Source organism: Tachysurus vachellii, chromosome 21, assembly GCF_030014155.1.
Source record: "Tachysurus vachellii isolate PV-2020 chromosome 21, HZAU_Pvac_v1, whole genome shotgun sequence".
Lineage (NCBI taxonomy): Eukaryota > Metazoa > Chordata > Actinopteri > Siluriformes > Bagridae > Tachysurus > Tachysurus vachellii.
Genome location: NC_083480.1, coordinates 18,543,013 through 18,554,581, shown reverse-complemented (window position 1 = coordinate 18,554,581; position 11,569 = coordinate 18,543,013). Strand labels below are relative to the sequence as shown.

Sequence of the window (11,569 nt, the reverse complement as noted above, 5' to 3'; positions counted from 1 at the left end):
GATCTCCTCTCCATCCATTAGTAAAACTCTCTGAAGAACAGTGTCATGCAAAATTGTGTAGTTCAGTGTAGATCTAGTATACATATTACAGTACAGTAAAAGATTATGAGACAGTATGCAAGAACACACTGCTAAAGTGAATACATACCTTAGCATAATCAATTGATTCCTCTTCCTCCCCTTCCTTGTCCTCCTCCTCGTTCTCCTCCACGTCTTACTCTTTCTCTGACACTTTCCATTGTGCATGAAGACCAATGAACTCACCTGCTGCTTTTTATAGTGCTTATACACCTGATTGGTGTGTCTACAATTAAGCAATCAAGTGTTTGCACACCTGATGACTGTGTTGAACCGATTGGTTGGACGGTGCAGTAATTTGATAGTCAGTGCTTTGGTATTGCAAGGAAGTGACTTCATGATAGATTTTTGTGTGTGATGTATGTTAAGTGTGTTTAGTGGTTTGCAAATCACTGTGTGTAGAGTTTTGCAACAAGTGTGAGGTTGACAATGTGCTTATAGTTGTGCAAATATGGGCTGATGTTTTGCCTCTTGAGTGTAAGGTTTTGCTAATAGTGTACTACTTTGAATTTTAGTGTGTAAGCAATCCAAAAAAACTGTAAACATACTAATACACAAAACAAACATAACCAAATATACCGTGTGCTTTCCAATCAGGATTCAGGAGACATTAGAGTTCTTCTGATTAACCAGTCTTACAGTAATCACTTACTCTTCTTACAATATTACACTCAGTTCGTGTGATAACCTCGTGCTTTTTCATTCTCCGTGCTGCTTATCAAATCACGTGACCAACACATACAATGGTACTTATTTTTCTCCAGTAGGTGTCACTATTGCCAATTGTTAAACAAATAAAATATACAATACCCAAGTAAACATTCAATTATTACACAACATGTGTAGCAAACAAACAAACAAACAAAAAAAAACTTTAAAAAGGTAACAAAAATATTCAGCACGAAATGTACTACATCTGTAGAATTTTAATGAGTTTTAATAACATGGCTTCTGTTTCTGTTATTGTACACAGCACTGTTTGATTAGAGAGAGAGAGAGAGAGAGAGAGAGAGAGAGAGAGAGGTGGTGTCAGTGTCTTTGCCAGCTACACTGCCACCAAAATTACAAGGATTTATGGAAGTAGTGTACCTTTAACTGAAACCAATAAAGCCTGTAATTTTCCTATAAACTATCACTTAACTTTCATTCTTCTTTCAACACTTTCAAAATAAGAGTTATTTTCATTTTATCTGAACAACAACATTCTGGATGTTAAGACAGCTTTGTTTATGCTCATAGTCTAGGAATTGTTCTCAACTATTACCACTATTTTTTGAATTGGACGTTCCAAAAGGGTTATTTGTGTCAATCTCTCACCCCTTTTACCTAACTTACTTTGTCCCATTTGGAGTTTAACCTTTCTCACAAGCCCATCATCATCTGCACTTGTCTCAACGACTCTAGCTAGCCTCCATTCATTTCTGTGGACATTGTCCTCTTTGACAATCACTACATCTCCAATTTGAACATTTCTTCTAGGTTTGTGCCACTGTTGTCTGAGGCTTAAGTTGGCCAGGTATACTTTGCGCCATCTGCTCCAAAACTGTTCAGACAAGTACTGCACTCTTCTCCACCTTTTCCTTGCGTACAGATCTTCACGAATAAATTTGCCAGGAGGAGGCAGAGGCACTGAGGTCTTCATCGTAAGCAGATGATTAGGATTCAAAGGCTCAAGACTCTTTGGGTCATTTATTGTGTCAGTGGTAAGCGGACGATTATTCACGATTAACATTGCCTCATAGAAAAATGTCCTTAATGAGGTGTCATCCAGTCTTCCTTTAGCTTGTGCCAAAACAGCATTCATCACACTCCTTACTGTTCTTATCTGGCGTTCCCACACGCCTCCCATGTGGCTTGCTTCAGGAACATTCATAAGGAAATCACACTGTTTGCTTGCCAAATAGGTAGAGATCCTCTCTTGTTCTAGATCCTTCAAACCTTTCTCCAGTTCATTCCTTGCCCCCACGAAATTTGTACCTTGGTCGGATCTGATCTGTCGCACAGCTCCTCTGATTGCTAAGAAACATCTTAAAGCATTCAAAAGTGCATCAGTAGTGAGATCTTCCAACATTTCTAAATGTACGGCCCTGGAGCTCAAGCACGTAAAAAACAGACCATACCTTTTAAATTCCTTCCGACCTTGTTTCGTGTAGAAGGGGCCAAAACAGTCGATACCAGAATACGAGAATGGGGGTGATGGTTCTGTCAGCTGGAAGGTCAGCCATACGCTGTTCTTCAACTGGTCTGCGCAACTTTCTGCATGTAACACACTTTTTGATGTACTTGGCTACTACATTGCTTGCACTCATTATCCAATGTCCACAGGATTTGAGCTCATTTAAGGTTTGACCTCGACCTTGATGTTGAATTTTCTTATGGCAATGGTCAAGTATTAGCTGTGTGACGATGCCTTTCTTTGGAAGAATTATTGGATGTTTTAACTCCAATGCTGCGTTAGACTTTCTTAACCACCCTCCAACCCTGAGAAGTTCATTCTGGAGTATAGGATCAAGTTGGTATAACCTGTTATTCTTTGGAAGCTTAGCAGGGTTTTCACTGAGACATTTCAGTTCTTCTTCAAATGCTTCCTCTTGTGCTGCCTTGATGAGCAGAAGAGCTGCTTTCTCTCTCTCCTCTACACTAATGAACCCTGATCTGTTTCTTTTCACAAGTCATTTGATCATAGCTATTGCATTGAGTGGTGTATTCCAATCTGAGAACCTTGCATGTCTTTCAAGAAAGTTGTTTCTTACACAAGCATCTGTTTTCAGGACCTTTACCTCAGGGTCACCTACAAGAAGCTTTGGGGAATTTTTATGAGTAACAATTTCTTTTTCCCATAGAAACATAGGGCCTTTCAACCAACTTGAGTCAATTAGGTCTGCCACCTTGGAACCTCTAGATGTGCAATCTGCTGGATTTTGACTTGTTTCCACATAGAACCACTGCTTTGGATCTGTAGAGTCTCTTATTTTCTGGACACGATTAGCTACAAAGACATGAAAGCGCCTGGGTTCGTTCTTGATATACCCTAATACTATCTGGGAATCAGTCCAGAAAAACTCCTCATTTATCTCCAGATCTAGCTCTTCTCTAAGAAGATGACTTACTGCCGCTGAAACTGTGGCTGCAGTCAGCTCAAGGCGTGGTATGCTGAAAACCTTCGTAGGGGCTACTTTGGCCTTTCCCATGACCAGCGCACAATGCACTTGTTCCTCAGCAACAGTCCTGATATATGAACACTGCCCAGAACCCTCACTGCTGGCATCTGAAAAATGATGCAGCTCAATTTTCTGGATTCTGCCCATATTTTCAGGAATGAAGCATCTTGGTATTTGAATCCTTTGAAGATTTTCCAAGTCATGGAGCCATGTATCCCACTTTGGCTTCAGATCAGAGGGAAGAGGTTCATCCCATCCTACCCCTCGTTTGCACACCTCTTGGAGCACTCTTTTTCCAATAAAGATGTAGGGAGCAAGAAAACCTAAAGGGTCGTACACACTTGCCACCACTGATAGAATTCCCCTTCGAGTGGCAGCCTTTTCAGTAAGGACAACTTTAAATGAGAATGTATCAGTCTCTATGTTCCACTTCACTCCCAGTACACTCTGCATTGGAAGCTCATTGTAGTTCAGATCAACATCCTTCACTGCACTGGCATGTTCTCTCTCTGGTATTGCACTTAAAACTTCTCTGCTATTGGACATAAACTTGTGCAAATGCAAGTTTCCTTTAGCCAAAACTTCTTTTGCCTCTCTAATCGACTTGATGGCCTTCTCATTGGAATCAACACTGACAAGACCATCATCCACATAGAAGTTTTTGCGAATGAAGCTCGCTGCCAGTGGGTAGTTCTTTTCATATTTGCTGGCAAGATATTTCATGCCATAGTTGGCATACCCTGGAGAGGATCCCGCTCCAAAAATGTGCACTCGCATGCGATATTCCTTGGGTTCCTTTTTGGTGTTCCCTTCTTCCCACCATAGGAATCTCAGGAAATCACGATCTTCTGGACTGACATGAAAGTGATGGAACATCTTCTCCACATTGCAAACAATAGCAATCTGATGCTCATGAAATCTACAGAGCACTCTAGTCAGAGCATTTGTTAAGTCTGGCCCTGTGAGTAAGTGGTCATTTAGAGACGTGCCTTCAAATTTAGCTGAGCAGTCAAATACCACTCTTATTTTTTCTGGCTTTCTGGGATGGTACACCCCGTGGTGCGGAATGTACCATGTACTGTCTGCTTTTGGCATGACAGTTGCTTCTTCAGCATCTCCATCTCTAAAGACAACGTCCATAAAGCTCACATAGTCCTCTCTGTACTTAGGACTTCTCTCCATTTTCTTCTTTTTCAAATATTTCAAACGAACCACGGCAAGCTGCTTATTGTTCGGCAACTGTGGACGCTTTCTGAAAGGTAAGGGCATTTCCACATGTCCTTCTCTGTTGTGTTGGACCCTTTCATCCAACTTTTGAAGAAATTGAATGTCCTCCTGAAATATTGTCCTTTCTTTTGAATCTGTATCCCGAAAGTCTGCTTCTAACGTCCTAATTATAGAGGCAGGTGTAATAGCTGGGAGTTCCTTCACTGATATGCGATGACAGAACCCTGTTACATTTCTAGAGCCTAAGTCCGTTTTGACTGCGTAGGGTTCGTTATCCTTCCCTGATATCACTTGAGTTGGCTTTAGAGCTCTTGGACAATCATAGCCAATTAGAAGCCCTACAGGACAATCCAATAAATCTGGCATCTTGTCTGCAACACTGAGCAGGTGAATCCATTTCTGAGCTTTTTTGCAAGTAGGAATGCTATCTCGATCCAAGGGAATGTAATCTCGAGTGTAAACTGGAGGCAACTCAATGTACTCTTGCAAACTATAACCTCTCACTCTTAGTCCATCTGCTCTCTGACAATTCTCTATCATAGCTCTATCAGTCATTGTGGACAGTTTTAGTTTCACAGGTTCTGTGTTTACTTGCAATTTATCGCAGATGTCCTGATTGATGAATGTATTACTGCTCTGTGTGTCCAGCAATGCATAGGCTAGAATTTCTGGGCTGTCCTTTGCTGCGCAAAAGAGCCATACTTGAACAATCATTGAAGTTCCAGCTACATACTGCATTTTTACTCAAAACAATTACAATTATAAATTAAATTTCTTTATCTACATTTGTATTTAAGGAACTATTTTAATCAAGAGAAAAAACAATTCCAACAAAACATAAAAAATGACTCGGAAAAATTCAATAAATTGCAACGAGTTAGCAAATAAATATTTATCACACAGTGCTTTTTTTACTTTTATATAGTATGTAAGTGGACTGTTGACAGTACGTAGGATCGTTGGGCAGATTCAGGAACAGGAAAACATTGTCCATGGCTGAAGCTGGAAGTTGAGGCTGAACCTAAAGTGGAAGCTGAGGCAGAAGCAGTCGGAGCTGAGGCTGAAAGTGAAATGGAATGATTAATATCATGTTTAATGAATACTTTTACCCAGAGATGGCATACACACTCACTGAACACGTTATTAGGTTATCTCAGTCTTAGTTTGTGGCATGGAGTCAACAAGATGTTGGAAACATTTCTTCGAGATCCTGCTCCATGTTTACATGATCACATCACACAGTTCCTGCAGGATTTTAATGAGCACTTTCATGCTGTGTATCTTCAATTCAATTCAGTTTAATTCAGTTTTATTTGTATAGCACTTTTTACAGTTGACATCGTCTCAAAGCAGCTTTACAGAAATAAACATAACAAAAGGTTAATATAAAGATTAATATAAAGATTAATATAATACAAAATTCAAGATTAATATTAGACTTGTATATAAATGTATTTATCCCCAGTGAGCAAGTCTGAGGTGACTCAGGTGACTATGGGGAGGAAAAACTCCCTTAAATAGTAAAAGAAGAAACCTTGAGAGGAACCAGACTCAAAGGGGAACCTCATCCTCATATGGGTGACACTGGGGGTGTGATTATAAATATACAGTCTGATAAATGTTGTATTGATGAGGAGGTTGTTGTCCTCAAAGACCACATGGAGTTCACATCTCCTCTTTAGTATCACAGAGTCTAACTGGAGCTGGTAGATCTCTAGATGCCTCAGGATCCTCACAGAGTCGCCCTCGTCTCAGTGGAGCTCCAAAATCTTTATCACACGGAAGACAATCAGAGCTATTACAATGTCTGGATGCCTCGAGATGGTAGAAAGAGAGAAAATCATAATATTCATAATATTAACAAGCACTAGATGATAATGTGCATTTGGTCTGATGTATTAGAGCACAATATTATGGGATGTATTATGTGTACGTCTGACTAAAGAGATGAGCTTTTAATCTACATTTAAACTGGAAACAAAGTGTGTCTGAGCCCCAAACACTATCAGGAAGACTATTACAGAGTTTGGGAGCTAAATAAGAAAACGCTCTACCACCTTTAGTAGACAGATATTCTGGGAACTAGAGAAGTGAGAAAAGAGTGTGAAGGACTGTAATGTGTTAGAAGACTAGTTAGATACATGGGAGCTAAACCATTAAGAGCCTTGTACGTAAGTAGCAGCAGTTTGTAATCGATTCTAAACTTAACACGTAGCCAGTGTAGAGATGATAAAATTGGGGTTATATGGTCATACTTTCTTGTCCTAGTGAGAACTCTGGCAGCTGCATTTTGGACTAACTGTAGCCTATTTATTAAAGATGCAGGACAACCACCTAGTAATGCATTACAATAGTCCAGTCTAGAGGTCATGAAAGCGTGAACTAGCTTCTCAGCATCAGATACAGACAGGATGTTTCTCAGCTTGGCAATATTTCTAAAATGGAAGAAGGCTGTGTTTGTAATATGGTGATATGATTTTAAAGACAAGTTACTGTCTAATAAACACCCAGGTCTTTCACTGTCGAGCTACTAGTAACAGTACATCCCTCTAAATGGAAGTTAAAGTGTGAGAGTTTCTGTGTACTGGTTATTGAAACAATAAGTAATATTTATGTCTTAAGAATGATTAATATGTGATGAGTATTAATGAGCCAAGAAAACCCACAGGAATGTTGTATACTGATGTCATTATGTAGAAACACGAGTGGGAGACACGGTGGATGTGAGGTGCAGTGAAGGTGGTCTGGTCCTGAGCTCACATTACTGCTCTCATGTAGCTCATGACTAAGATTTTATTATTATTTCCTAGTGATTAAAGACTGCTGTCAGGGTTTAAAAAGTCAAAAAAGATGAACGAAATCACCAACACGAAACGACATAAAACACCGACACAAACAAAACCCCAAATCCTTGTATTTTAATACAGAAGAGTAAAAGTACTGTTGATTTCACAATAAGACATCGGTGTAACTGTGAGCTCCTGGTGAGTGAAGTGAAATGAAATGTTTTCTGTAAATGTTAAGATTCCTCGCTTTTGTTTCACATTACACATTAAAAAAAAACTGAATTCATTCACATGAATATTCAACAGACATATTTAAATGGCACATCCTACTACACACAGACACACAACTAGGTGACATGTTTTATAAGAGTTGAAAAAAATGAATACTAACTCACACATCATACAACGTTTACAAAGTCCACCTCGAGTGACGCTGAGCCACGACGATCCAGAACTTTATCCAGACGAAGTTCATCATGCTGTTTCACGTTTATCCGTGAAGAGTTATTTTAATGTAATTATAAGTTTTAAATAAAAAAAAAAGATGCAAGAGCAGCAGTTCCTCCCTAACACTGTTCCAAAATCTGATGAATGAATATCGAAATCACTGCAGGATTAACTAAATCACTACAGCTGTGTGTGTGTGTGTTTAAAGCATAGTCATTATTAAAGTGTTTTTCCACAACGATCGTTCTAACCTTTAACTTAACATAATGAATTTTGAGTTTTTTAATACAAGTGTGTGTCTCTTCGTACAGCAGGTTGCAGTTTTTTTACAGTTATAAGATTCATCATTCATCACATCGTTATCATTTACACTCCATAAACATTAATATTTTACCAGTAATTTAAAAATCCCAGCAGCACAGATTTAAGACATTTCTTCAAATCGGATGTGAGTAATAATGAACAGTTTGATCTTTATAAACAATATTAAAGCACATTTATGAGCTTTCAGTGTTCTTTTCCCATGTGACTGTTCACTTTAGGAACTACCCACTATCCCAGGAGGATATCCCATGCTGCACTGCCTGGGGTAAATGCCTACATAATGTACCCTAGGGAATAGCGAGCAGGTCACTAGTACCATAGCAGGTACAGTGTTTGGTGACTGATGATGACAATCTCTGTAGTGCACTCGTTATTTTGAACCTAACTGCTTGAATGAACCGAAAGTGCACTCTAATGCTCAGTGTGGTTCAGACAGCATGTGACTTCATCGCCTGATGTCGGCCGGTCGGAGCTGTCTCTCCCTCAGCCAGGAAGATCTGCATGGCTCTGTACAGCAGGTGAACCCCAAGCTCACGCTGACGCTTCGCAGGCCAGGTGGAGACCATCCCATAATAATCCCCTCGCTTCTGATTGGTCAGCATCTTCAGACCTGAGGGGAAAAAAACATTTGCACCGCAGTTCAGCGAGAGAGAAAGAGAGAAAGAAAGAAAGGGAGACAGAGAGAGAAAAAGAAAGAAAGAGTGAGGGGGAGAGAGAGAGAGATCCTGATGTTACAGTCTGTTTAATATCACTGATCACATGACCACAGTGTTTGTACCGATGGCGTCCACCATGCAGGCCTCTCGCATGTACGCCTCCACAGGAATGACGTTCTGGAAGCAGTGCAGCGAGATGACCTTCGAGCTGAGTTTCTGTTAAACACCACGAAACAAAACGCCATGGTGTTAGAATACAGCTGATTAGCCAAGAATTTCAGTCAGCTGATTTGTTCTCTCCTGAATTTGCAGGTTCTTCAGGATTCTGTCCAGATCAGATAATGAACCGTTCCTGATGTTAGCACTTAACTTCCTGTTCTTCTCTACAGTATCGTACCTTGGATGATCGTACCTTGTCTCCTTTGAAGTACTCCAGAGCTTCGTACAGGTGGCTGTAGGGTCGCGAGCGTTTGTCTTTACTCACGTAGAAAATGGAGCTGATGAAAGTCTGGAAACACTCATGAGGCGTCAGCGCCTGGTAGGTTCTTCGTCACTCTGGACACAGAAACACGTTACACAGGATTATTTATGGTGCCGGTGTAAACTTCATGTCACATTCGCAGCATTTGGCAGACGCACTTGTCCAGGGCGACTAATGTTGTTCTCATTTTATACAACTGAGTAACTGAGAGTTAAGGGCCTCGCTCAAGGGCCCATCAGTGTCAGTTTGGTGGACCTCAACAGTCCAACACCTCAAACACTGAGCTACCACATCCCCCATGTTACCTTTTTATATCATAAACCAAAAAATAACTTTTTTTTTCCTGGGACTGAGATCAAGGAAACTTGATTTTGGGCTTCACCTGCTGGGCTTGTGTGGGCTTTACCTGCTGGGCTTGTGTGGGCTTTACCTGCTGGGCTTGTGTGGGCTTTACCTACTGGGCTTGTGTGGGTTTTACCTACTGGGCTTGTGTGGGTATGTTGTTGTGTCTCATACCCGTGATTGTTACTGGTTCGTCCTGCACTGACTTCAGAGGAACATGTTTCTTCTGCAGAGTTTGTGATTTCCGCATGTACACATGGCGTGTGTCTCTGTTGATGGGTCCAGATTCCTCTCCCAGTTCCACGAGTTTGCGTCTGAGCTCTCGGTCTGTTAACCCTTCAGTCTCTGAGATGTGTTCTCTCCATCACTTCGTTAGGGCAGCGCTTTTCTTTTCCCTTCTCCGGACTTTTGGCTGCGGTCTGTAACGAGCGCCAGTCATAGATGACGGTCTCCTCGCTGACAGACGAGCTGAGAGACGTGTTGGATGTCGGTGGGACGTGCGTCTCGATCAGCTCGTGTCCCTCCTCAGCATCAGTGTAAAGATACTCCACCGGTTCGTCTGTGTCGGTGATGAGAGGACGTCCTCCGGGGGTGTAGGACAGGTTTGCCAGCGACTGAGTTTGAGAACGATTGCAGATTCGGCTCATGCTGTATCTCGGCATGCAGCCGGTGGACGGAACCTCGAGCATTTGACTGAAGCTGGAACTCGACTCTGAGGACGAATCTTGAGAATCTGTGTTTTTGTGTATTTTTGTGCTTGAAGTCGAAAGGTCTGATGTTAAAAACTCCTTGTCTTCTGTGAACACATCCTCCTCTTGGCAGCATGATGATGAAGATGATCCACGTTCTAAGCTCTCGTCGGTGGCACCCCTCGGAATAATGATGGTATCTGCCATGCTTCCGGAGATGATCAAAGTTGATGCTTGACTTGCAGGCAGTTGGGATGAAAAACACAGATTTGCCAAGTAGGAATCGAGATCTGCTGCTCCGTCTTCTTCAGAGGGACGTCTTAAACAAGGTTTGTCCGACTGAGCGACATCTCGGTGCACTCGTGTGGGTGTGGGCAGCATCTGCTAGAAAAGAGACGAGGTAGAAAAAGACGAGGCGCTGTGTCTCTGGGAGCAGTGACTGAGTCTCGAGCACGTCCTGCCTGTGACGAACGGACTCGGAGTGAAGGAAATCTCAGTAATCTCATCGTTACAGGCTTGAGACGGCAAATTAAGTTCTTTCTTCTTCTCGCAATCTGAGACTGTACTTCCTTTTGTTCACCCATCTTTATCTGCTGAGATGTTTTCAGAAGGTAATGGCGCTTCGATGGTGGTCTTGTACGGCTCGCTGTCACAGCTGCTGTATCGACTCGACCCGCTGTTACTGCTGACAGCAGCGTGAGATTCATTATCCTCGTCCTCCTCCCCTTAGGACCGCCCCTCCCACTACAGTCTTATCAAAATCCTCAGTCAGATTTTGTTCTCTGCAGAAGACAAACACTTCGTCTGGAGACGTCACGTCGATCCCCTGGTTCTGCAACACGGTAGTTACGCGGTCCGAGTGCAAGAAGTCAGGATACAGAGAGAAATCGACCGTCGAGTCTCTGGAGTCGTCGTCGCTGTGCTTCACGTTCGGATAATACTCATCGAAGTCTCTGAACGTGATGCTTTTCCGGCTCGGGTTGAGGAACCGATCTGGCTGAGCCACTTCCAGACTCTTCTTTAAGTCTGTCCCTGACAGTCGGGTACTGGAGAGAACCGGAGGAAGAGAACCGACTGCTTCTACTCTGTTAAACACGTCGCTATCACGTGCGTTTAAACCAGAGACATCAGAGAGCCAGGATTTGTGAGGGTCTCTGTCCCTTCGGAGTCTGTTACTCTCTGATTTCCTGTAAAAGGAGGAATAGCGAGTGCTGCTGAGCGGCTCGTCTCCCAAATCGCTCATGAGTGACAGGTTCACGCTGCAGTCCCTCATGGAGTGGTCTGAGTACAGTGCTGGAAAAGACCGAGAGACAGATATAGTGAAAGTGAAATAAGTGACTTGATGTGACATACGGTGACCCATACTCAGAATTTGATC

General features: G+C 42.0%; 1 pseudogene; it reads right to left on the bottom strand.

Annotated features, from left to right (window-relative positions):
* Positions 1-8,468: 8,468 nt before the first annotated feature.
* Positions 8,469-11,569, bottom strand: LOC132863957 (uncharacterized; annotated as a pseudogene).